Below are 26,677 nucleotides of genomic sequence, written 5' to 3'. Positions count from 1 at the left end.
TTATGGAAACACCTATAACTCATCATGGAGAAATCATCCAAATTTCTCATGGAAGGATCAAAAGCCTCAACAAGGCTTTAATAATGGTGGAAGAAACAGGTTTAACAATAATAAACCTTTTCCATCATCCACTCAGCAACAGACAGAGAACTCTGAACAAAATACTTCTAATTTAGCAAACTTAGTCTCTGATCTATCCAAGGCCACTGTAAGTTTCATGAATGAAACAAGGTCTTCCATTAGAAATCTGGAAGCACAAGTGGGCTAGCTGAGTAAAAGGATCACTGAAATCCCTCCTAGTACTCTCCCAAGCAATACAGAAGAGAATCCAAAAGGAGAGTGCAAGGCCATTGACATAAGCACCATGGCCGAACCTGTAAAGGAAGGAGAGGACATGAATCCCAAGGAGGAAGACCTCCTGGGACGTCCAGTGGTCAATAAGGAGCTTCCCTCTGAGGAACCAAAGGACTCTGAGGCTCATCTAGAGACCATAGAGATTCCATTAAACCTCCTTATACCCTTCATGAGCTCTGATGAGTATTCCTCTTCTGAAGAGAATGAGGATGTTACTGAAGAGCAAACTGCCAAGTTTCTTGGTGCAATCATGAAGCTGAATACCAAATTATTTGGCATTGATACTTGGGAAGATGAACCTCCCTTGTTCATTAATGAACTAAGTGATCTGGATCAACTGACATTGCCTCAGAAGAGACAGGATCCTGGAAAGTTCATAATACCTTGTACCATAGGCACCATGATCTTTAAGGCTCTGTGTGACCTTGGTTCAGGAATAGACCTCATGCCCCTCTCTGTAATAGAGAAACTGGGAATCTATGGGGTGCAAGCTGCTAAAATCTCATTAGAGATGGCAGACAATTCAAGAAAATAGGCTTATGGACAAGTAGAGGACGTGTTAGTAAAGGTTGAAGGCCTTTACATCCCTACTGATTTTATAGTCCTGGATACTGGAAAGGAAGAGGATGAATCCATCATCCTAGGAAGACCTTTCCTAGCCACAGCAAGAGCTGTGATTGATGTGGACAGAGGAGAATTAATCCTTTAATTGAATGAGGACAACCTTGTGTTTACAACTCAAGGATCTCTCTCTGCATCCATGGAGAGGAAGCAAAAAAAACTTCTCTCAAAGCAGAGTCAACCAAAGCCCCCACAGTCAAACACTAAGTTTGGTGTTGGGAGGCCACAACCAAACTCTAAGTTTGGTGTTGAACTCCCATATCCAAACTCTAAGTTTGGTGTTGGAGAGTCTCAACAATGCTCTGAACATCTGTGAGGCTCCATGAGAGCCTACTGTCAAGCTATTGACATTAAAGAAGCGCTTGTTGGGAGGCAACCCAATTTTTATTTATCTAACAATATTTTTCTTAGTTATATGTCTTTATAGGTACATGATCATGTGGAGTCACAAAATAAATATAAAAATTGAAAACAGAATCAAAAACAGCAGAAGAAAAATCACACCCTGGAGGAGCATTTGCCTGGCGTTCAACGCCAGAACAGAGCATGGTTCTGGCGCTGAACGCCCAAAATGGGCAGCATCCTGGCGCTGAACGCCCAGAACAAGCATGGTTCTGGCGTTCAACGCCAGAAATGGCAACAAATGGGCGTTGAACGCCCAAAATGGGCACCAACCTGGCGCTGAACGCCCAGAGTTGTGTGCAAGGGCATTTTACATGCCTAATTTGGTGCAAGGTTGTAAATCCTTGAACACCTCAGGATCTGTGGACCCCACAGGATCATCTCAGGATCTGTGGACCCCACAGGATCCCCACCTACCTCCACTCACTTCTTCTCACCCCTCTTTCACACAATCCCATAAACACTCTTCCCCAAAACCCTTCACCTATCACCTCCATCCCTCTTCCCCATTAAACCTTCACCACTCACATCCACCCACTCTTCCCCATAAACCTACCTCATAAGCTCCACCTACCTTCAAAATTCAAAACTAATTTCCTACCCAAACCCACCCATATGGCCGAACCTTAACCCCCCTCCCTTCCCTATATAAAGCCCTCCATTCTTCATCAAATTCACACAACACACCCCTCTACACCCTTCTTGGCCGAAACACTTCCCACTCTCCCTCTCCTCCATCTCTTCTTCTTCATCTATTCTTTCTTCTCTTGCTCGAGGGCGAGTAAAATTCTAAGTTTGGTGTGGTAAAAGCATAAGCTTTTTGTTTTTCCATTACCATTGATGGCACCTAAGACCGAAGAATCCTCTAGAAAGGGGAAAGGGATGACAAAAGCTTCCACATCCGAGTCATGGGAGATGGAAAGGTTCATCTCCAAAGCCCATCAAGACCACTTCTATGATGTTGTGGCCAAGAAGAAGGTGATCCCCGAGGTCCCTTTCAAACTCAAAAGAAATGAGTATCCGGAGATCTGACATGAAATTCAAAGAAGAGGTTGGGAAGTTCTAACAAATCCCATCCAACAAGTCGGCATCCTAATGGTTCAAGAGTTCTATGCCAATGCATGGATCACCAAGAACCATGATCAAAGTAAGAACCCGAATCCAAAGAACTATGTTACAATGGTTCGGGGGAAATACTTAGATTTTATTCCGGAAAATGTGAGGTTGGCGTTCAACTTGCCAAACATGGAAGAGAACGCACGCCCCTACACAAGGAGAGTCAACTTTGATCAAAGGTTGGACCAAGTCCTTATGGACATATGTGTAGAAGGAGCTCAATGGAAGATTGACTCCAAAGGCAAGCCGGTTCAACTAAGAAGATTGGACCTCAAGCCTGTAGCTAGAGGATGGTTGGAGTTCATTCAATGCTCAATCATTCCCACTAGCAACCGGTCTGAAGTTACTATAGACCGGGCCATCATGATCCATAGCATCATGATTGGAGAAGAGGTGGAAGTTCATGAGATTATACCTCAAGAACTCTACAAGGTGGCTGACAAGTCCTCCACTATGGCAAGGTTAGCCTTTCCTCACCTTATTTGCCACCTATGCAATTCGGCTGGGATTGACATAGAGGGAGATATTCTCATCAAAGAGGACAAGCCCATCACTAAGAAAAAGATAGAGCAAGCAAGAGAGCCCAGTCATGGAGCTCAAGAGGCGTATGAAGCTCATCACCATGAGATCCCGGAGATGCCTCAAATGCACTTTCCTCCACAAAACTATTAGGAGCAAATCAACACCTCCTTAGGAGAATTGAGTTCCAATATGGGACAACTAAGGGTGGAACATCAAGAGCACTCCATCATGCTCCATGAAATAAGAGAAGATCAAAAAGCAATGAGGGAGGAGCAACAAAGACAAGGAAGAGACATAGAAGAGCTCAAGGACATCATTGGTTCCTCAAGAAGAAAACGCCACCATCACTAAGGTGGATTCCTTCCTTGTTCTTATTTCTTCTGTTTTTCGTTTTCTATGTTAAGTGCTTATCTATGTTTGTGTCTTCATTACATGATCATTAGTAGTTAGTAACTCTGTCTTAAAGTTATGAATGTCCTATGAATCCATCACCTCTCTTAAATGAAAAATGTTTTAATTCAAAAAGAACAAGAAGTACATGAGTTTCGAATTTATCCTTGAACTTAGCTTAATTATATTGATGTGGTGACAATGCTTCTTGTTTTCTGAATGTATGCTTGAACAGCGCATATGTCTTTTGAAGGTGTTGTTTAAGAATGTTAAATATGTTGGCTCTTGAAAGAATGATGACTAGGAAACATGTTATTTGATAATCTGAAAAATCATAAAAATGATTCTTGAAGCAAGAAAAAGCAGCAAAGAACAAAGCTTGCAGAAAAAAAAATTTAGGCGAAAAAAAATATAGAAAGAACAAGAAAAAGCAAGCAGAAAAAGCCAAAAGCTCTTAAAACCAAGAGGCAAGAGCAAAAAGCCAATAACCCTTAAAACCAAAAGGCAAGGGCAAATAAAAAGGATCCCAAGGCTTTGAGCATCAGTGGATAGGAGGGCCTAAAGGAATAAAATCCTGGTCTAAGCGGCTAAACCAAGTTGTCCCTAACCATATGCTTGTGGCGTGAATGTGTCAAGTGAAAACTTGAGACTGAGCTGTTAAAGTCAAGGTCGAAAGCAAAAAAAAGAGTGTGCTTAAGAACCCTGGACACCTCTAATTGGGGACTTTAGCAAAGCTGAGTCACAATCTGAAAAGGTTCACCCAATTATGTGTTTGTGGCATTTATGTATCCGGTGGTAATACTGGAAAACAAAGTGCTTAGGGCCACGGCCAAGACTCATAAAGAAGCTGTGTTCAAGAATCATCATACTGAACTAGGAGAATCAATAACACTATCTGAACTCTGAGTTCCTATAGATGCCAATCATTCTGAACCTCAATGGATAAAGTGAGATGCCAAAACTATTCAAGAGGCAAAAAGCTATAAGTCCCGCTCATATGATTGAAGCTATGTTTCATTGATAGTTTGGAATTTATAGTATATTCTCTTCTTTTTATCCTATTTGATTTTCAGTTGCTTGGGGACAAGCAACAATTTAAGTTTGGTGTTGTGATGAGCGGATAATTTATACGCTTTTTGACATTGTTTTTAGTATGTTTTTAGTAGAATCTACTTACTTTTAGGGATGTTTTCATTAGTTTTTATGTTAAATTTACATTTCTGGACTTTACTATGAGTTTTTGTGTTTTTCTGTGATTTCAGGTATTTTCTGACTGAAATTGAGGGACTTGAGCAAAAATCAGATTCAGAGGTTGAAAAAGGACTGCTGATGCTGTTGGATTCTGACCTCCCTGCACTCAAAGTAGATTTTCTGGAGCTACAGAACTCGAAATGGAGCGCTTCCAATTGCGTTGGAAATTAGACATCCAGGGCTTTCCAGAAATGTATAATAGTCCATACTTTGGCTAAGTTTAGATGACGCAAACTGGTGTTCAACGCCAGCTCTCTACCTAAATCTGGCGTCCAGCGCCAGAAAAGGATCCAAAACCAGAGTTGAACGCCCAAACTGGCACAAAAACTAGCGTTCAACTCCAAGAAGGACCTCTACACGTGCAACACTCAAACTCAGCCCAAGCACACACCAAGTGGGCCCCGGAAGTGGATTTATGCATCAATTACTTACTTTTGTAAACCCTAGTAGCTAGTTTATTATAAATAGGACATTTTACTATTGTATTAGACATCCTGAGTTTCATCTTCGGATCATAGTAGTCTTGGTTACTCCGGTTCCCCCTCTGGGGCTGAGACCAATGAACTCCATTATCACTTATGTATTTTTAACGGTAGAGTTTCTACACTCCATAGATTAAGGTGTGGAGCTCTGCTGTTCCTCAAAGATTAATGCAAAGTACTACTGTTTTCTATTCAATTCATCTTATTTCGCTTTTAAGATATTCATTCGCTCTTCAACCTGAATGTGATGAACTTGACAATCATCATCATTCCCTATGAACGCGTGCCTGACAACCACTTCCGTTCTACCTTCGACTGAATGAGTATCTCTTAGATCTCTTAATCGGAATCTTCGTGGTGTAAGCTAGAATGATGGCGGCATTCAAGAGAATCTGGAAGGTCTAAACCTTGTCTGTGGTATTCTGAGTAGGATTCAATGAATGAATGATTGTAACGAGCTCCAAACTCGCGATTGCTGGGCGTAGTGACAGACGCAAAAGGATAGTAAATCCTATTCCAGCATGATCGAGAACCGACAGATGAATAGCCGTGCCGTGACAGGGTGCGTTGACCATTTTCACTGAGAGGATAAGATGAAGCCATTGACAAAGGTGATGCCTCCAGACGATTAGCCGTGTCGTGACAGGGCATTTGGATCATTTTCCCGAGAGAAGACCGAAAGTAGCCATTGACAGTGGTGATGTATCACATAAAGCCAGCCATGGAAAGGAATAAGACTGATTGGATGAAGATAGCAGGAAAGCAGAGGTTCAGAGGAACGAAAGCATCTCTATTCGCTTATCTGAAATTCTCACCAATGAATTACATAAGTATTTCTATCCCTATTTTATTATATTATTTTCGAAAACACCATTATCAATTTATATCTGCCTGACTGAGATTTACAAGGTGACCATAGCTTGCTTCATACCAACAATCTCCGTGGGATTCGACCCTTACTCACGTAAGGTATTACTTGGACGACCCAGTGCACTTGCTGGTTAGTTGTGCGAAGTTGTGAACCATGGTATTGGCATCATGTTTTTGGCGCCATTACCAGGGAAAGAAAGAGCGATGAATTTTACATAATTAAAGTGTAATCACAATTTCCGCGCACCAGTATACATATTTTAAGTTTGATGTCTTGCATGCATTGTTTATTTGATCTTAGTTGCATTTTTATTGTTTCTCATCATCAAAAATTCAAAAATATTTTTTTAAAAACTATGTCTTTTGAAGTCAATAATACAGAGAATTGAAGATTCAGAACATTCAGCAAAGGAATCAAACAGAAAAAGCTGGGCGTTCAAAACGCCTAGTGAAGAAGGAAAACTGGCGTTTAAATGCCAGCCAGGGTACCTGGCTGGGCGTTTAACGCCAGGATGACACTAGAGGGAAGATTTTGTTTTTAATTCACATTTTTTTCAAGTTTTCATAATTTTTCAAAATCAAATCTTTTTCAAATCATATATTTTCAATCATATCTCTTTCAAAATCAATTTCTTTCCATTTTATATTTATTTTTACTATTTTCAAAAATCCTTGCTTCAATTAAAGATTTACTTCAAAATTTTCAAGTTGTTACTTGCCTATTAAGAAAGGATCAAACTTTAAATTTTAAAATCATATCTTTTAATTTCTTGATAGTCAAGTAATCAACTTTAATTTTAAAAATTTTCTTTTTCTAAATTGATTTTCAATCATATCTTTTCAAACATATCTTTTCAATCACATCTTTTTCAAAATTAATTTTTTCAATCATATCTTTTTTTAATTTCAAAATATTTTTCAAAAATCACTTTATTTCTTTCCCAATCTTAGTTTTCGAAAATCTCAATCAAATTTTCAAATTTCATTTTAAAATCTTTTAATTAATTTTCAAAAATTCTTCCCCTCTTCTCACATCCTTCTATTTAAGGGACTAAGACTCCTCCTCAAGGTACAATTCGAACTCCCTCCTTCTTTATATGTTCGAATTCTCCTTCATCTACCACGTCCTTCTATTCATCTTTTCCTCTGACACCTCAAGGAATCTCTATACTGTGACATAGAGGATTCTCTACTTTCTTGTTCTCTTCTCTTTCATATGAGCAGGAACAAAGATAAAGGCATACTTGTTCAAGCTAATCCTGAACCTGAAAGGACCTTGAAGAGAAAGCTAAGAGAAGCTAAAGAACAATTCTCTTTAGAGGGCCTAACAGAGCTCTTCAAAGAAGAAGAAACCATGGCAGCCGAAAACAACAATGCCAACAATGCAAGGAAGGTGCTTGGTGACTTTACTGCACCTACTCCTGATTTCTACGGGAGAAGCATCTCTATCCCTGCCATTGGAGCAAACAACTTTGAGCTTAAGCCTCAATTAGTTTCTCTAATGCAACAGAATTGCAAGTTTCATGGACTTCCATTGGAAGATCCTCATCAGTTCTTAGCTGAGTTCTTGCAAATCTGTGACACTGTCAAGACCAATGGGGTTGACCCTGAAGTCTACAGACTTATGCTCTTTCCTTTTGCTGTAAGAGACAGAGCTAGAACATGGTTGGATTCACAACCTAAGGAAAGCCTGAACTCTTGGGAAAAGCTAGTCAATGCCTTCTTGGCAAAGTTCTTTCCACCTCAAAAATTGAGTAAGCTTAGAGTGGAAGTCCAAACCTTTAGACAGAAGGATGGTGAGTCCCTCTATGAAGCTTGGGAGAGATACAAGCAATTGATCAGAAGGTGCCCTTCTGACATGCTTTCAGAATGGAGCATCATAGGAATCTTCTATGATGGTCTGTCTGAATTATCCAAGATGTCATTGGATAGCTCTGATGGAGGATCTCTTCATCTGAAGAAGACGCCTGCAGAAGCTCAAGAACTCATTGAAATAGTTGCAAATAACCAATTCATGTACACCTCTGAAAGGAATCTTGTGAATAATGGGACAACTCAGAAGAAAGGAGTTCTTGAGATTGATACTCTGAATGCCATATTGGCTCAGAATAAAATATTGACCCAACAAGTCAATATGATTTCTCAGAATCTGTTTGAAATGCAAGCAGCAACAGGCAGTACTAAGGAAGCTTCCTCTAAAGAAAAAGCTTATGATCCTGAGAACCCAGCAATGGAAGAGGTGAATTACATGGGAGAATCCTATGGAAACACCTATAATCCTTCATGGAGAAATCATCCAAATCTCTCATGGAAGGATCAACAGAGACCTCAACAAGGTTTCAACAACAACAATGGTGGAAGAAACAGGTTTAGCAATAGCAAGCCTTTTCCATCATCTTCTCAGCAACAGACAGAGAATTCTAAGCAAAACCCCTCTGACTTAACAACCGTTGTCTCTGATCTAATCAAAACCACTCAAAGTTTCATGACTGAAACAAGGTCCTCCATTAGAAATTTAGAGGCACAATTGGGTCAGCTGAGTAAGAAAATTACTGAACTCCCTCCTAACACTCTCCCAAGCAATACAGAAGAGAATCCAAAAAGAGAGTGCAAGGCCATAACCGCATCTCAATGGCCGAACATGGAGAGGAGGAAGAGGCAGTGATTCCCATTGAGGAAGACCTCAATGGACGCCCACTGACCTCCATGGAGTTCCCTAATGAGGAACCATGGGAATCTGAGGTTCACACAGAGACCATAGAGATTCCATTGAATTTACTTCTGCTATTCATAAGCTCTGATGAGTATTCTTCCTCTGAAGAGGATGAAGATGTTACTGAAGAGCAAGTTGCTAAGTACCTTGGAGCAATCATGAAGCTAAATGCCAAGTTATTTGGTAATGAGACTTGGGAGAATGAACCTCCATTGCTCATCAAAGAACTGGATGACTTGACTAGGCAGAGATTACCTCAAAAGAGATAGGACCCTGGGAAGTTCTCAATCCCTTGTACCATAGGCACCATGACCTTTGAGAAGGCTCTGTGTGACCTAGGGTCAAGCATAAACCTTATGCCTCTCTCTGTAATAGAGAAGCTAGGGATCATTGAGGTACAAGCTGCAAGAATCTCATTAGAGATGGCAGACAATTCAAAGAGACAAGCTTATGGACTTGTAGAGGATGTCTTGGTAAAGGTTGAAGACTATTACATCCCTGCTGATTTCATAGTCCTAGAGACTGGAAAGTGTATGGATAAATCCATCATCTTTGGCAGACCCTTCCTAGCCACAGCAAAAGCTGTGATTGATGTTGACAGAGGAGAATTGATCATTCAAGTGGATGAAGATTCCCTTGTGTTTAAAGTTCAAGGATATCCCTCTGTCACCATGGAGAGGAAGCATGAAGAGCTTCTTTCAATACAGAGTCAAACAGAGCCCCCACAGTCAAACTCTAAGTTTGGTGTTGGGAGGCCACAACCAAACTTTAAGTTTGGTGTTGAACCCCCACATTCAAACTCTAAGTTTGGTGTTGGGAGGTTCCAACATTGCTCTGAACATCTGTGAGGCTCCATGAGAGCCACTGTCAAGCTATTAACATTAAAGAAGCACTTGTTGGGAGGCAACCCAATTTTTACTTATCTATGTTAAATTTCTATTTTCTATTGTTATTTTTTGTTTTCTGTAGGTTGATGATCATGTGAAGTCACAAAAACAATTGAAAAAGCAAAAACAAAGTGAAAAATAGAATGAAAAAGAGAACACCCTGGAGGAGATAGTTACTGGCGTTTAAACGCCAGTAAAGGTAGCAGAATGGGCGTTAAACGCCCAGTCTGGCACCATTCTGGGCGTTTAACGCCAGAAAAGGGCACCAGACTGGCGTTTAACGCTAGAAATGGGCAAGAAGCTGGCGTTAAACGCCAGAAATGGGCAGCAGCATGGCGTTTAACGCCAGGATTGGTAGAAAGGGGCATTTTGCATGCCACTTGGTGTAGGGATGAGATATCCTTGACACCTCAGGATCTGTGGACTCCACCACTCTCTCTCTTCTTCACCCATTCACCAATCACCTCAATACCTCTTCCCCAAAAAACCCCTCACCTATCAAATCCCACCATTCTCTTCACCACTCACATCCATCCTTCATAAAATCCCACCTACCTCACCATTCAAATTCAAACCACTTTCCCTCCCAAACCCACCCTCTATGGCCGAACCATACACACCCCTCTCACTCCTATATAAACCTATCTTCACTCCTTCATTTTCACACAACCTAAACACCACTTCTCCCCCTTGGCCGAAACACAAAGCCCACCCCATCTCCTCTATTTCTTCTTCTTCTTCTACTCTCTTCTTTCTTCTTTTGCTCGAGGACGAGCAACCTTCTAAGTTTGGTGTGGTAAAAGCTAAAGCTTTTTGTTTTTCTATAACCATTTATAGCACCAAAGGCCGGAGAAACCTCTAGAAAGAGGAAAGGGAAGGCAAAAGCTTCCACCTCCGAGTCATGGGAGATGGAGAGATTCCTCTCAAGGGTAGATCAAGACCACTTCTATGAAGTTGTGGTCAAGAAGAAGGTGATCCCCGAGGTCCCTTTTAAGCTCAAAAAGGGCAAATATCCGGAGATCCGACATGAGATCCGAAGAAGAGGTTGGGAAGTTCTCACCAACCCCATTCAACAAGTTGGAATCTTAATGGTTCAAGAATTCTATGCCAATGCATGGATCACCAAGAACCATGATCAAAGTTTGAACCCGGACCCTAAGAATTGGCTTACAATAGTCCAAGGGAAATACTTAGATTTTAGTCCGGAAAATGTAAGGTTGGCATTCAACTTGCCCATGATGCAAGAAGATGCACATCCATACACTAGAAGGGTCAACTTTGATCAAAGGTTGGACCAAGTTCTCATGGACATATGTGAAGAGGGCGCTCAATGGAAGAGAGATTCAAGAGGAAAGCCGGTTTAACTAAGAAGGCATGACCTCAAGCCCGTGGCTAGGGGATGGTTGGAGTTCATCCAACACTCAATCATTCCCACTAGCAACCGGTCCGAAGCTACTATAGACCGGGCTATCATGATACATAGCATCATGATTGGAGAGGAAGTGGAAGTTCATGAGGTTATATCCCAAGAACTCTACAAGGTGGCGGACAAGTCTTCTCCTTTGGCAAGGTAAGCCTTCCCTCATCTCATTTGTCACCTTTGCAATTCGGTTGGAATTGACATAGAGGGAGACATTCTCATTGATGAGGACAAACCCATCACTAAGAAAAGGATGGAGAAAACAAGAGAACCTCATCAAAAGCATGAGGAAATTCCTTATCATGAAATCCCTGAGATGCCTCAAGGGATGCATCTTCCTCCACAAAACTATTGGGAGCAAATCAACACCTCCCTAGGAGAATTAAGTTCCAACATGGGACAACTAAGGGTGGAGCACCAAGAGCATTCCATCCTCCTCCATGAAATTAGAGAAGATCAAAGAACCATGAGAGAGGAGCAACAAAGGCAAGGAAGAGACATTGAGGAGCTCAAGCACTCCATAAGATCTTCAAGAGGAAGAACAAGCTGCCATCACTAAGGTGGACCCGTTCTTTAACTTCCTTGTTCTTTATTTTTCTGTTTTTCGAATTTTTATGCTTATGTTATTTATGTTTGTGTCTTTATTACATGATCATTAGTGTCTAAGTGTCCATGCCTTAAAGCTATGAAAATGAATCCATCACCTTTCTTAAATGAAAAATGTATTTAATTAAAAAAAATGCATGAATTTCAAATTTTAAAACAGTTTAATTATTTTGATGTGGTGGCAATACTATTGTCTTTCTGAATGAATGCTTGAACAGTGCAAATTTTTGAATTTGATTGTTTATGAATGTTAAAATTGTTGGCTCTTGAAAGAATGAAAGGAAAAGGAAAAATGTTATTTGATGATCTGAAAAATCATAAAATTGATTCTTGAAGCAAGAAAAAGCAGTGAAAAGCTTGCAGAAAAAAGATATATGCGAAAAAAAAGAGAGAAAAAAAAAGAAGAAAAAGAAAAGAAAAAGAAAAGCAAGCAGAAAAAGCTAATACCCCTTTAAACCAAAAGGCAAGGGTGATAAAAAAAGGATCCAAGGCTTTGAGCATCAGTGGATAGGAGGGCCCACGGGAATAAAATCCTAGCCTAAGCGGCTAAACCAAGCTGTCCCTAACCATGTGCTTGTGGCGTGAAGGTGTCAAGTGAAAACTTGAGACTAAGCGGTTAAAGTCGAGGTCCAAAGCAAAAAGAAGAGTGTGCTTAAGAACCCTGTACACCTCTAATTGGGGACTCTAGCAAAGCTGAGTCACAATCTAAAAAGGTTCACCCAGTTATGTGTCTGTGGCATTTATGTATCCGGTGGTAATACTGGAAAACAAAGTGCTTAGGGCCACGGCCAAGACTCATAAAGTAGCTGTGTTCAAGAATCAACATACTTAACTAGAAGAATCAATAACACTATCTGAATTCTGAGTTCCTATAGATGCCAATCATTCTGAACTTCAAGGGATAAAGTGAGATGCCAAAACTGTTCAGAAGCAAAAAGTTAAAAGCCCCGCTCATCTAATTAATACTGATCTTCATAGATGTTTTTGGAATTCATTGTACATTCTCTTCTTTTTATCCTATTTGATTTTTAGTTGCTTGGGGACAAGCAACAATTTAAGTTTGGTGTTGTGATGAGCGGATAATTTATACGCTTTTTGGCATTGTTTTTAGTATGTTTTTAGTATATTTTAATTAGTTTTTATTATATTTTTATTAGTTTTTAAATAAAAATCACTCTTCTAGACTTTACTATGAGTTTGTGTGTTTTTCTGTGATTTCATGTATTTTCTGGCTGAAATTGAGGGACTTGAGCAAAATTCTGATTCAGAGGCTGAAAAAGGACTGCAGATGTTGTTGGATTCTGACCTCCCTGCACTCAAAGTGGATTTTCTGGAGCTACAGAAGCTCAATTGGTACGCTCTCAATTGCGTTGGAAAGTAGCCATCCTGGGCTTTCCAGCAATATATAATAGTTCATACTTTACCCGAGATTTGATGGCCCAAATAGGTGTTCCAAGTCAGCTCAAGAATTCTAGCGTTTAACTCCAAAACTAGCACAAAAGCTGGAGTTAAACGCCCAAACTGGCACAAAAGCTAGCGTTTAACTCCAAAAAAAGTCTTTACACGTGGAAGCTTCAATGCTCAGCCCAAGCACACACCAGCCCGGAAGAAGATTTCTGCATTAATTACTAATTTCTGTAACCCTATGCTACTAGTTCTCTATAAATAGGACCTTATACTATTGTATTTTCAATCTTTGATAAGTCTTATGCTATCTTAGACACGTTTGGGGGCTGGCCTCATGGCCATGCCTGGACCTTGTTCTTATGTATTCTCAACGGTGGAGTTTCTACACACCATAGATTAAGGTGTGGAGCTCTGCTGTTCTTCATGAATTAATACAAGTACTATTGTTTTTCTATTCAACTCAAGTCTATTTCTTCTCCAAGATATTCATTCGTTCTTCAACTTGATGAATGTGATGATCCGTGACACTCATCATCATTCTCACCTATGAACATGTGCCTGACAACCACCTCTGTTCTACTAGCAATGGCTTGAATGCGTATCTCTTGGGTTTGTAATCTAAGATTGGAACCTTCGTGGTATAGGATAGAATTAATGGCAGCCATTCCTGAGATCCGGAACGTCTAAACCTTGTCTGTGGTATTCTGAGTAGGATCTGGGAAGGGATGACTGTGATGAGCTTCAACTCGCGATTGTGGGGCGTGTGACAGACACAAAAGGATCAATGGATCCTATTCCGACATGATCGAGAACCGACAGCTGATTAGCCAATGTTGTGACAGAGCATCAGGACCATTTTCACTGAGAGGACAGGATGTAGCCATTGACAATGGTGATGCCCAACATAAAGCTTGCCATGGAAGGGAGTATGAATGATTGGAAGAAGGCAATAGGAAAGTAGAGGTTCAAGGGGAACAAAGCAACTTCATACGCTTATCTGAAATCCACCAATGAATTACATAAGTACCTCTATCTTTATTTTATGTTTATTTTCATCACCTTAAACTCCATAACCATTTGAATCCGCCTGACTGAGATTTACAAGATGACCATAGCTTGCTTCAAGCCGACAGTCTCTGTGGGATCGACCCTTACTCACGTAAGGTTTATTACTTGGACGACCCAGTGCACTTGCTGGTTAGTTGTACGGAATTGTGACAAAGTGTGATTCACGTTTGAGATCTCTAAGTCCTTTGGCACCGTTGTTGATGATCACAATTATGTGCACCAGTCATTTCACAGATACTCCGAGTTAGAGCAGCAGTCTCTCTGCTAGAGGATACTTCTGCAACAGCTTTTGAATGGCCTTGCTTCTGTCTGTGGTTCCTAGTGGATTCAGCTAAGTCGCTGATCAATTGCCATGCCTCATCAGTGGTCTTGTACTTCTTCATAGACCCATTGCTAGCACTTTCTAATGTGGTTTTATCTTGGGGGCTCATGCCCTGTGTGACATAGCTGAGTGACACTATCTTGTCAATCATGTGGTTGGGGCATGCTTCCAGAAGATTATTGAAGCGCTCCCAATATTCAAAGAGAGTCTCGTTGTCATCTTGAACAATAGTGGAAATATCTTTCCTTAGTTTATTAGTAACTTCAGATGGAAAGAATTTCTCCAAAAACTCTTTTCTGAGCGTATCCCAGTTGGATACATTTGCTAGGGGTTGAGTGTAGTACCACTCTCTTGCTTTTCCCTCAAGAGAAAACGGGAAAGCTTTCAGCAGAATTGAAGTTTCATCTGTACCATCTCGCCTGACAGTGGAACAGGCTGCTTGGAAATCTCTCAGGTGCTTGATAGGCTCTTGAGCAGGTAAGCCATGAAACTTGGGCATCAAATTAAGCAGTGCGGTCTTTATTTCAAAATCTGTAGCCACCACTGGGTGATGCGCTTGAAACGGTTGCATTGTAAAATTAGGGGCTCCTTCCTCCTAGATGGTAACTCTCCTAGGTTCTGCCATGTCGTCTGCACGTGAATCAACCGAATCAGTAGAACGGGAGCTGATTTCTCCTCAAGTTCACTTTTAGATCCGCCCTCAGAGTAGACTAACCGATGCCGAGCTCGCCTTATTCGTGAAATAGTCCTTTCAATTTCAGGATCGAATACTAGCAAGCGCGGATCAGTAAGTGAACGCATCATTTGACGAAAGAAACAGGTAGCTCATAGTAGCAAAATAAAATAAAATTCAAATAAATAAATTCTAATTAATAACTTTAGCACTCTATTGCAACTCCCCAGCAACGGCGCCAAAAATTGATGCGGGCAGAAATTGGTGAATTAAAAATTATTAGAATATATGCGTTGCAAGTATAGTTCTTAACTCGCTAGAAATCCACCGCTCAATTTAGAAAGGTGTCACAGAAAATTGAAATTTAAAATACTGGGAGTATGAATCCAAGGTCGTCTCCCAACGAGTTGCAGGAAGGAGTGCTATTTTATTAATCTGATATTTTTGAAAAGGTTTGAGTTGAGTAAACAGGAAATTAAATTGATGAAATTGAATAATGTAAATAAAAGCCTTGACTGGGAGTTGATTACATGGAAGCCCTATTCTTGATGGAACACTCTTAAGATTAATTGACAATTGAAGGTTATTTCGTTTAGTTATCCTTTACTAAGTAAAGGGAGGTAAAACAAGTTGGAATGCTGTTCTATTCACAAGTTCCAATCCACTCTGGGGAGGATTGGTGTCAGGAATTAGAGAGCAATCCAACAATAACCCAATTACAATCTTTCTCTTGAACCTTCCAACTCAAGGGTTCCTTTCAATCAACTCCCCATCAAGTTAGGGAACTACTCACTCATTGTGAAGGTAAAATTCATAGCATATGAAAAGGAATTGAAGAAAGACATTGTAAATAAAAATTAAAAATAATCAATTAAAAATAAAAGTGATCCTTGTATTAAATAATCCTAAAAATATTCCAATGGTAAAATTAAACAAAGCAAGGAACATGGAAGAGTAAGCCAAGTAAAGAAAACGAACTAGAATGATGAAGTCTTGATGAGGTAATAACTCTTCTCAATATCCCAATGAAAAAAGCTAGAGAAACTAAAATCCTAAGAACTATGAATGTGTAAAATAGAAAACCTAGAGGAGGAGCAAAACTAGATCTAAAAACTAAAACTGTGTAGAATGAATGCTGTCTTTGGTTTCTGCATGTTCTCTGGCTCTAGTCTGTTGTTCTGGGCCGAGAACTGGGTCAAAATAGGGTCCAAAATCGCCCCCAGCGAATCTGCAAATTATGCAGATCGCGCACGTCACGCGATCGCGTCGCTCATGCGGACGCGTCATTCGCGTTTCTGATTTGCCACGCGGACGCGTCGTCCATGCGGCCGCGTCACTCGTGCTATTCCATGCCGCGCGGTCGCGTCATCCATGCGGCCGCGTCACTTCAAATTGCTCTCCTCCACGCAGTCGCGTCATCCATGCGGCCGCGTCGCTTCTAGCTGGTCATCTCCTCAATTTCTTGTGTTCCTTCCATTTTTGCTAGCTTCCTTTCAAATCTCCAACTCATTCTTGCCCTATAAAGCCTGAAACGCTTAACACACAGATCACGACATCGAATGGAATAAAGGAGAAGTAAAATGTATAATTAAAAGTCTCTAGGAAGCAATTTTCACTCATGTAATAATTTCAGAAAGGAAATATAAATGCATGCTATTTTAATGAATAAGTGGGCCAGGATCATCATAAAACCACACAATATAAACCATAAAATAGTAGTTTATCACAGAGTCAAACAGAGCCCCCACATTCAAACTCTAAGTTTGGTGTTGGGAGGCCATCATCATGCTCTGAGTATTTGTGAGGCTCCATGAGAGCCCACTGTCAAGCTATTGACATTAAAGAAGCGCTTATTGGGAGGCAACCCAATTTTATTCAATTATATCTATTTATTTTCCATTGTTATTTTATATTTTCTTTAGGTTGATAATCATGTGAAGTCACAAAAACAACCGAAAAAGCAAAAACAGAATGAAAAATAGCATTAAAAATAGCACACCCTAGAGGAGAAGCTTACTGGTGTTTAAACGCCAGTAAGGGTAGCAGAATGGGCATTAAACGCCCAGTCTGGCACCATTCTGGGCGTTTAACACCAGAAAAGGGCAACAAGCTGGCATTTAACGCCAGAAAAGGGCAACAAGTTGGCGTTTAATGCCAGAAAGGGAAGAAAAGTTGGCGTTAAACGCCAGAAATGGGCAGCAACTTGGCGTTTAACGCCAGGATTGGCACTCCAAGGGGCGTTTACACGCCAACATGGTGAACGGATGAGAAATCCTTGACACCTCAGGATCTGTGGACCCCACAGGATCCCCACCTACCTCAACTCTCTCCCTCTCTTCTTCACACCTTTCCATAACACCCTTTTCCAAATACCCCTCACATCTTTACCAATCACCTCCACCCACTCTTCCCCAAAAAATCCCACCAACCTCACAATTCAAATTCAAATACTTTCCCTCCCAAACCCAACCCCTAATACACGAAAAACCCCCTCTCTCTTACCCTATAAATACCCCCCTCACCACCTTCATTTTCACACATCATACACACTTCTCTCCAACTTGGTCGAACCTACACCAACCCTCCATCTCCTCCATTTTCTTCTTCTTCTACTCACTTCTTTCCTCTTTTGCTCCAGGACGAGCAAACCTTTTAAGTTTGGTATGGTAAAAGCGTCGCCTTTTGTTTTTCTATAACCATTTATGGCACCTAAGGCCAGAGAAATCTCTAGAAAGAGGAAAGGGAGGGCAAAAGCTTCCACCTCTGAGTCATGGGAGATGGAGAGATTCATCTCAAAGGTACATCAAAACCACTTCTATAAATTTATGGCAAAGAAAAAGGTGATCCCCGAGGTTCCCTTTAAGCTCAAAAAGAGTGAATGTCCGGAGATCCGACATGTGATTCGAAGAAGAGGTTGGAAAATTCTCACTAACCCCATTCAACTAGTCAGGATCTTAATGGTTCAAGAGTTCTATGCTAATGCATGGATCACCAAAAACCATTATCAAAGTGTGAACTCGGACCCAAATAATTGGCTTACAATGGTCCGGGGAAAATACTTAGATTTCAGTCCGGAAAATGTAATATTGGCATTCAACTTGCCAATGATGCAAGGAGATGCACACCCCTACACTAGAAGGGTCAACTTTGATCAAAGGTTGGACCAAGTCCTATTAGACATTTGTGTGGAAGGCGCTCAATGGAAGAGAGATTCAAGAGGGAAGCCGGTTCAACTAAGAAGGCTTGACCTCAAGCCAGTGGCTAGGGGATGGTTGGAGTTCATCCAACGCTCAATCATTCCTACTAGCAACCGGTCTGAAGTTACTATAGACCGGGCTATCATGATCCATAGCATCATGAATGGAGAGGAGGTAGAAGTTCATGAGGTTATATCCCTAGAACTCTACAAGGTGGCGGACAAGTCCTCTACTTTGGCAAGGTTAGCCTTCCCTTATCTAATTTGTCACCTCTGCAATTCAGCTGAAATTGACATAGAGGAAGACATCCTCATTGATGAGGACAAGCCCATCACTAAGAAAAGGATGGAGCAAGAAAGAGAGCCCACTCATGGACCTCAACAAGAACATGAGGAAATTCCTCATCATAAAATCCCTAAGATGCCTCAAGGGATGCACTTCCCTCCACAAAATTATTGGAAGCAAATTAACACCTCCATATGAGAATTAAGTTCCAACATGGGACAACTAAGGGTGGAACACCAAGAGCATTCCATCCTCCTTCATGAAATTAGAGAAGACCAAAGATCCATAAGGGAGGAGCAACAAAGGCAAGGAAGAGACATAGAAGAGCTCAAGCGTTCCATTGGATCTTCAAGAGGAAGAACTAGCCGCCATCACTAAGGTGGACCCGTTCTTTAATCTCCTTGCTCTTATTTTTCTGTTTTTCGAAAATTATGCTTTATGTTCTATCTATGTTTGTGTCTTTATTACATGATCATTAGTGTCTAGTGTCTATGCTTTAAAGTTATGAATGTCCTATGAATCCATCACCTTTCTTAAATGAAAAATGTTTTCTGAAAAAGAAAAAGAAGTACATGAATTTTGAATTTTAAAATAGTTTAATTATTTTGATGTGGTGGCAATACTTTTTGTTTTTCTGAATGAATGCTTGAACAGTGCATATTTTTGAATTTGTTGTTTATGAATGTTAAAATTGTTGGCTCTTGAAAGAATAATGAAAAAGGAGAAATGTTATTGATAATCTGAAAAATCATAAAATTGATTCTTGAAGCAAGAAAAAGCAGTGAAAAAGCTTGCGGAAAAAAAAAGTGGCAAAAAAAATAAAGAAAAAAAAAGAGAGAAAAGAAAGAAAAAGAAGAAGCAAGCAGAAAAAGCCAGTAACCCTTTAAACCAAAAGGCAACGGTAGAAAAAGGATCCAAGGCTTTGAGCATTAATGGATAGAAGGGTCCATAGGAATAAATCCTGGCCTAAGCGGCTAAACCAAGCTGTCCCTAACCATGTGCTTGTGGCATGAAGGTGTCAAGTGAAAAGCTTGAGACTGAGCGGTTAAAGTTGTGGTCCAAAGCAAAAAGAGTATGCTTAAGAGCTCTGGAGACCTCTAATTGGGGACTCTAGCAAAGCTGAGTCACAATCTGAAAAGGTTCACCCAGTTATGTGTCTGTGGCATTTATGTATCCGGTGGTAATACTGGAAAACAAAATGCTTAGGGTCACGGCCAAGACTCATAAAGTAACTGTGTTTAAGAATCAACATACTGAACTAGGAGAATCAATAACACTATCTGAATTCTGAGTTCCTATAGAAGCCAATCATTCTGAACTTCAAAGGATAAAGTGAGATGCCAAAACTATTCAAAAACAAAAAGCTAGGAGCCCCACTCATCTAATTAAGACTGATCTTCATAGACATTTTTGAAATTTATTGTATATTCTCTTCTTTTTATCCTACTTTGTTTTTAGTTGCTTGGGGACAAGCAACAATTTAAGTTTGGTGTTGTGATGAGCGGATAATTTATACGCTTTTTGGCATTATTTTTAGGTAGTAAAAATAAAAAGGATGCCAAGGCTTTGAGCATCAGTGGATAGGAGGGCCTAAAGGAATAAAATCCTGGCCTAAGCGGCTAAACCAAGTTGTCCCTAACCATGTGCTTGTGGCGTGAAGGTGTCAAGTGAAAACATGAGACTGAGCGGTTAAAGTCAAGGTCCAAAGCAAAAAAAGAGTGTGCTTAAGAACCCTGGACACCTCTAATTGGGGACTTTAGCAAAGCTGAGTCACAATCTGAAAAGGTTCACCCAGTTATGTGTCTGTGGCATGTATGTATCCGGTGGTAATACTGGAAAACAGAGTGCTTAGGGCCACGGCCAAGACACATAAAGTAGCTGTGTTCAAGAATCAACATACTAAACTAAGAGAATCAATAACACTATATAAAATCTAAGTTTCTATAGATGCCAATCATTCTGAACTTCAATGGATAAAGTGAGATGCCAAAACTATTCAAGAGGCAAAAAGCTACTAGTCCCGCTCATCTGATTGGAGCTAAGTTTCATTGATATTTTGGAATTTATAGTATATTCACTTCTTTTTATCCTATTTGATTTTTATTTGCTTGGGGACAAGCAACAATTTATGTTTGGTGTTGTGATGAGCGGATAATTTATACGCTTTTTGGCATTGTTTTTACATAGTTTTTAGTATGATTTAGTTAGTTTCTAGTATATTTTTATTAGATTTTAAATAAAATTCACATTTCTAGACTTTACTATGAGTTTTTGTGCTTTTTTGTGATTTCAGGTAATTTCTGGCTGAAATTGAGGGACTTGAGCAAAAATCTGATTCAGAGGCTGAAGAAGGACTGCAGATGCTGTTGGATTCTGACCTCCCTGCACTCAAAGTGGATTTTCTGGAGCTACAAGAGTCCAAATGGCGCGCTCTCAATTGCGTTGGAAAGTAGACATCCAGGGCTTTCCAACAATATATAATAGTCCATACTTTGCCCGAGTTTAGATGACGCAAACTGGCGTTCAACGCAAGTTCTCTGCCCTATTCTAGCATTAAACGCCAGAAACAGGTTACAAGTTGGAGTTAAACGCCCAAAACAGGTTACAATTTGGCGTTTAACTCCAAAAACAGCCTAGGCACGTGTAAAGCTCAAGTCTCAGCCCCAGCACATACCAAGTGGGCCCCGGAAGTGGATTTCTGCACTATCTATCATAGTTTACTCATTTTCTGTAAACTTAGGTTACGAGTTTAGTATTTAAACAACTTTTAGAGATTTATTTTGGACCTCATGACATTTTTACACTTTACATTGTATTTCTGATGGCATGAGTCTCTAAACCCCATGGTTGGGGGTGAGGAGCTCTGCTGTGTCTCGATGAATTAATGCAATTACTTCTGTTTTCTATTCAATCACGCTTGTTTCTGTTCTAAGATACTCACTTGTACTTAACCGTGATGAATGTGAGGATCCGTGACACTCATCATCATTCTCAACCTATGAACGCGTGCCTGACAACCACTTCCGTTCTACCTTAGATTGAGTGTGTATCTCTTAGCCTCTTGGTTCATGATCAGAGTCTTCGTGGTATAGGCTAGGATTATTGGCGGCCATTCCTGAGATCCAGAAAGTCTAAACCTTGTCTGTGGTATTCCGAGTAGGATCTGGGATGGGATGGCTGTGACGAGCTTCAAACTCACGAGTGCTGGGCGTAGTGACAGACGCAAAAGGATCAATGGATCCTATTCCAACATGAGTGAGAACCGACAGATGATTAGCCGTGCGGTGACAGTGCATTTGGACCATTTTCACTGAGAGGATGGATGGTAGCCATTGACAACGGTGATCCACCAACATACAGCTTGCCATGGGAGGAGACCTGCGTGCGTGAAGAAGAAGACAGTAGGAAAGCAGATATTCGGAAGACAGAGCATCTCCAAATCCTCAATCTGTTCTCCATTACTGCATAACAAGTATTATTTATTTTATGCTATTTACTCTTCGTAACTATAATCACTCTTATCATTGATTTCCTAACTAAGAATTACAAAATAGCCATAGCTTGCTTCAAGCCGACAATCTCCGTGGGATCGACCCTTACTCACATAAGGTATTACTTGGACGACCCAGTGCACTTGCTGGTTAGTGGTACGAGTTGTGAAAAGTGTGATTTACAATTCATGCACCAAGTTTTTGGCGCCGTTGCCGGGGATTGTTCGAGTTTGAACAACTGACGGTTTATTTTGTTGCTTAGATTAGGAAAAATTTATCTTTTTAGTTTAGTGTCACAAAAATTGCGTCTTCTATTATTATTTTTGGTTGAAATTTTTTTTAAATCCTTATTTTCTCTTTTAAATTTTTCGAAAATTTTTATAAACTAATAATTGAGTTTTTCTGTTTGAGTTTAGTTTCATATTTTATGTTTGGTGTTCTTTGTGTTTTTATTTTCTTAAAAATTTCTAAAAATTGTTCTTGGTGTTCATCTTGATCTTCAAAGTGTTCTTGGTGTTCATCTTGACATTCAAAGTTTTCTTACTCATTTTCTTTATTTTGATCTAAAAAAATTCTAAGTTTGGTGTCAGTTTGTTGTTTTTCTCTTTCCTCATTGAATTCAAAAATATCTTTTCCCTTTATTTTAATTGATTTTTCGAATTTTCCGTTTAAAAATTCAGATTTTATTTTAAAATTTTTATTTTATCTTATCTTAAGTTTTAAAATTTCAAAATTCAAATCTTTTTCAAAAAAAATCATATCTTTTTCAAAAACTTATCTTATCTTATTTCAAATTTCAAATTTCAAAGTTCAAATTTGAAAATTTAATTTTCAAATTTAAAATTTAATTTTCAAAACTTTTTAATTTAAATTCCTTATCTTCTCTTACCTAGCTTATTTTATCTTTTCTAATCTCAAATCTTAAAATCAAATCTTTTTCATATCTTTTTATTTTATTTTATTTTATTTTATTTTATTTTCTTACAAGTATCTTTAATTTTAAGACATATCTTTTTCAAAACTTCCTAACCAATTTCTCTCTCTCCATTTTTTCGAAAATCCTCACTCACATATTTTTCAAATCTTTTTAATTAATTAATTTAGTTTTCAATTTTCTTTTATTTCTTTTTCTTCAAATTTTTGAAATTATAGTCAATTTTTCATTTATTTTATTTTATTTTATTTTAATTTCGGTTTTCAAAAAAAAATTTATTTGCAATCCGCATCATCTCCCTTTCTCCATCATGGACAAAAGTGGAAATGAACAGTCCAGAAGGACACTGGAGTCATATGCTAACCCCATTACTGCTGCATACAGGAGTAGTATCTGTATACCTCCTATCAAGGCAAGCAGTTTTGAGCTAAATCCTCAGCTCATTGTTATGGTGCAGCAAAATTGCCAGTATTCTGGTCTTCCACAAGAAGAACCTACTGAGTTTTTGGCACAATTCTTACAAATTGCTGACACATTACGTGAAAAGGAGGTAGATCAGGATGTATATAGGCTGTTACTGTTTCCATTTACTGTAAAAGATCAAGCTAAAAGGTGGTTAAATAACCAATCCACAGCAAGCATAAGAACATGGAAACAGTTATTAGACAAATTCCTGAATCAATATTTCCCTCCAAAAAGGATGACACAGCTAAGGCTGGACATCCAAGCTTTTAAACAAGAGGATGATGAATCTCTTTATAATGCCTGGGAGAGGTACAGAGGGATGCTAAGGAAATGCCCCTCTGAAATATTTTCAGAGTGGGTGCAATTAGACATCTTCTACTATGGGCTTATAGAAAGAGCTCAGATATCTCTAGACCGCTCAGCTGGTGGATCTATACACATGAGAAAAACTATTGAAGAGGCTCAAGAGCTTATTAATATAGTTGCTAGAAATCAGCATCTGTACATAAGTAGTGGGTCCTCCATAAAAGAAGAAGCCAAAGCAGTGTCTACTGAACTTGGTCCTCCAGAACAAGTTGCTGAACTCAATCAACAATTGTGTTTTCTAACAAAACAGCTAGCAGAATTCAAGGAGATGCTACAAGACACTAAAAATGCTAATAAAAATATGGAAGCACAATTGAATCAGAAAAAACAGCAGTTATCAAAGCAGATAACAGAAGAGTGCCAGGCAGTTCAATTAAGAAGTGGAAAAATATTAAATACCTCACTTCAGAGCAGCAGAAAGCCAAGAAAAGAACAACTGACAGAGGATGAGTAAAAATATTATCCAAAATCCCTCTGAGGACAGTAAGAGCACAGAGAGGAATAACTCTGGCGTTCAAACGCCAGAAAAGGATGCAAGGTTGGCATTTAACGGCCAACCCACGCACAGTTCTGGCGTTCAAATGCCAGAAACAGGCAAGGAGCTGGCATCAAACGCCCAATGGAAGCTCAGTTCTGGCGTTCAAACGCCAGAAACAGGTAAGAAGTTGGCGTCCAACGCCAATCCAGCTTCTAACCCTGGCATTCAAATGCCAGTGAGGGATTAGACACACACAAGTGCTGATAGCAACCCCTCTAAAAAGGCTTCTCCAACCACCTCTGTAGGAAATAAACCTGCAGTAACTAAGGTTGAGGAATACAAAGCCAAGATGCCTTATCCTCAAAAACTCCGCCAAGAAGAGCAGGATAAGCAATTTGCTCGCTTTGCCGACTATCTCAGGACTCTTGAAATAAAGATTCCGTTTGCAGAGGCACTTGAGCAAATACCCTCTTATGCCAAGTTCATGAAAGAGATCTTGAGTCATAAGAAGGACTGGAGAGAAACTGAAAGAGTTCTCCTCACTGAAGAATGCAGTGCAGTCATTCTGAAAAGCTTCCCAGAAAAGCTTAAAGATCCCGAGAGCTTTATGATACCATGCATATTAGAGGATAATTGCACCATGACAGCTTTATGTGATCTTGGGGCAAGCATCAACCTAATACTTGCATCCACTATAGAAAAGCTTGGTTTAACTGAAGAAGTCAAACCAACCTGGATATGTCTCCAACTTGCTGATGGCTCCATTAAATACCCATCAGGCGTGATTGAAGACATGATTGTCAGGGTTGGGCCATTCGCCTTCCCCACTGACTTTGTAGTGCTGGAAATAGAGGAGCACAAGAATGCTACTCTCATTCTAGGAAGACCCTTCCTAGCAACTGGACGAACTCTCATTGATGTCCAAAAGGGGGAAGTAACCCTAAGAGTCAATGAGGATGAGTTTAAGTTGAATGCTGTCAAAGCCATACAGCATCCAGACACACCGAAAGACTGCATGAAAGTTGATTTTATTGACTCTTTGGTAGAGGAGATCAACATGGCTGAGAGTCTCGAATCAGAGCTGGAAGACATCTTTAAAGATGTTCAACCTGATCTGGAGGATTCAAAGGAATTGAAAGAGCCTTAGAAACTTCCTCAGGAAGAGGAAAAACCTCCTAAACCCAAGCTCAAACCATTACCACCATCCCTGAAATATGCATTTCTGGGAGAAGGTGACACTTTTCCGGTGATCATAAGCTCTGCTTTAAATCCCCTAGAAGAGGAAGCGCTACTTCAAGTGCTAAGGACACACAAGACAGTTCTTGGGTGGTCTATAAGTGATATTAAGGGCATCAGCCCAGCAAGATGCATGCACAAGATCCTATTAGAGGACAATGCTAAGCCAGTGGTTCAACCACAGACGCGGCTAAATCCAGCCATGAAGGAAGTGGTGCAGAAAGAGGTCACCACGTTACTAGAGGCTGGGATTATTTATCCTATTTCTGATAGCCCCTGTGTGAGCCCTGTCCAAGTTGTCCCCAAAAAGGGAGGCATGACAGTGGTTCATAATGAAAAAAATGAACTGGTTCCTACAAGAACAGTTACAGGGTGGCGCATGTATATTGACTACAGAAGGCTCAATACAGCCACCAGAAAGGATCATTTTCCTTTACCATTCATAGACCAGAAGCTAGAAAGACTAGCAGGTCATGATTATTACTGCTTTTTGAATGGCTATTCAGCCTACAACCAAATTGCAGTAGATCCCCAGGATCAAGAGAAAACAACATTCACATGTCCATCTGGTGTATTTGCCTACAGAAGGATGCCATTTGGGCTGTGTAATGCACCTACAACCTTTCAGAGATGCATGCTCTCTATTTTCTCTGATATGGTGGAAAAATTTCTGGAAGTCTTCATGGATGACTTCTCAGTATATGGAGACTCATTCAGCTCCTGTCTTGATCACATGACACTGGTTCTGAAAAGATGCCAAGAGACTAACCTGGTTTTAAACTGGGAAAAATGTCACTTTATGGTGACTGAAGGGATTGTCCTTGGGCACAAGATTTTGAACAAGGCAATAGAGGTTGATCAAGTGAAGGTAGAGGTATTTAAAAAATTACCACCACCTGCCAATGTTAAGGCAATCGGAAGCTTTCTAGGGCATGCAGGATTCTATAGGAGGTTTATAAAGGATTTTTCAAAAATTGCAAAATCTCTGAGCAACCTGCTAGCTGCTGACATGCCATTTGTGTTTGACACAGAGTGTCTGCAGGCGTTTGAAACTCTGAAAGCTAAGCTGGTCACAGCACCAGTTATTTCTGCACTAGACTGGACATTACCATTCGAACTAA

The 26,677-nt window shown here is 39.9% G+C and overlaps 1 protein-coding gene and 1 non-coding gene across 2 annotated transcripts in view; one reads left to right on the top strand and one right to left on the bottom strand.

The window, feature by feature from the left end:
• The window catches only part of LOC148576660 (uncharacterized), an 87,576-nt gene that overhangs the window by 43,604 nt on the left and 17,295 nt on the right, over positions 1-26,677 (top strand). The window lies entirely within an intron of this gene.
• Positions 7,765-7,872, bottom strand: LOC148576661 (small nucleolar RNA R71). Its single transcript, XR_015904594.1, has one exon. It is a non-coding gene; the product is annotated as a small nucleolar RNA R71 (small nucleolar RNA).

The sequence above is a fragment of the Arachis ipaensis genome, chromosome B1, assembly GCF_059453495.1.
Source record: "Arachis ipaensis isolate K30076 ecotype BB chromosome B1, ASM5945349v1, whole genome shotgun sequence".
In the NCBI taxonomy this organism is placed as follows: Eukaryota; Viridiplantae; Streptophyta; class Magnoliopsida; order Fabales; family Fabaceae; genus Arachis; species Arachis ipaensis.
Note: the sequence above shows the minus strand (reverse complement) of the source record. Positions and strands in the feature narration are given on the sequence as shown.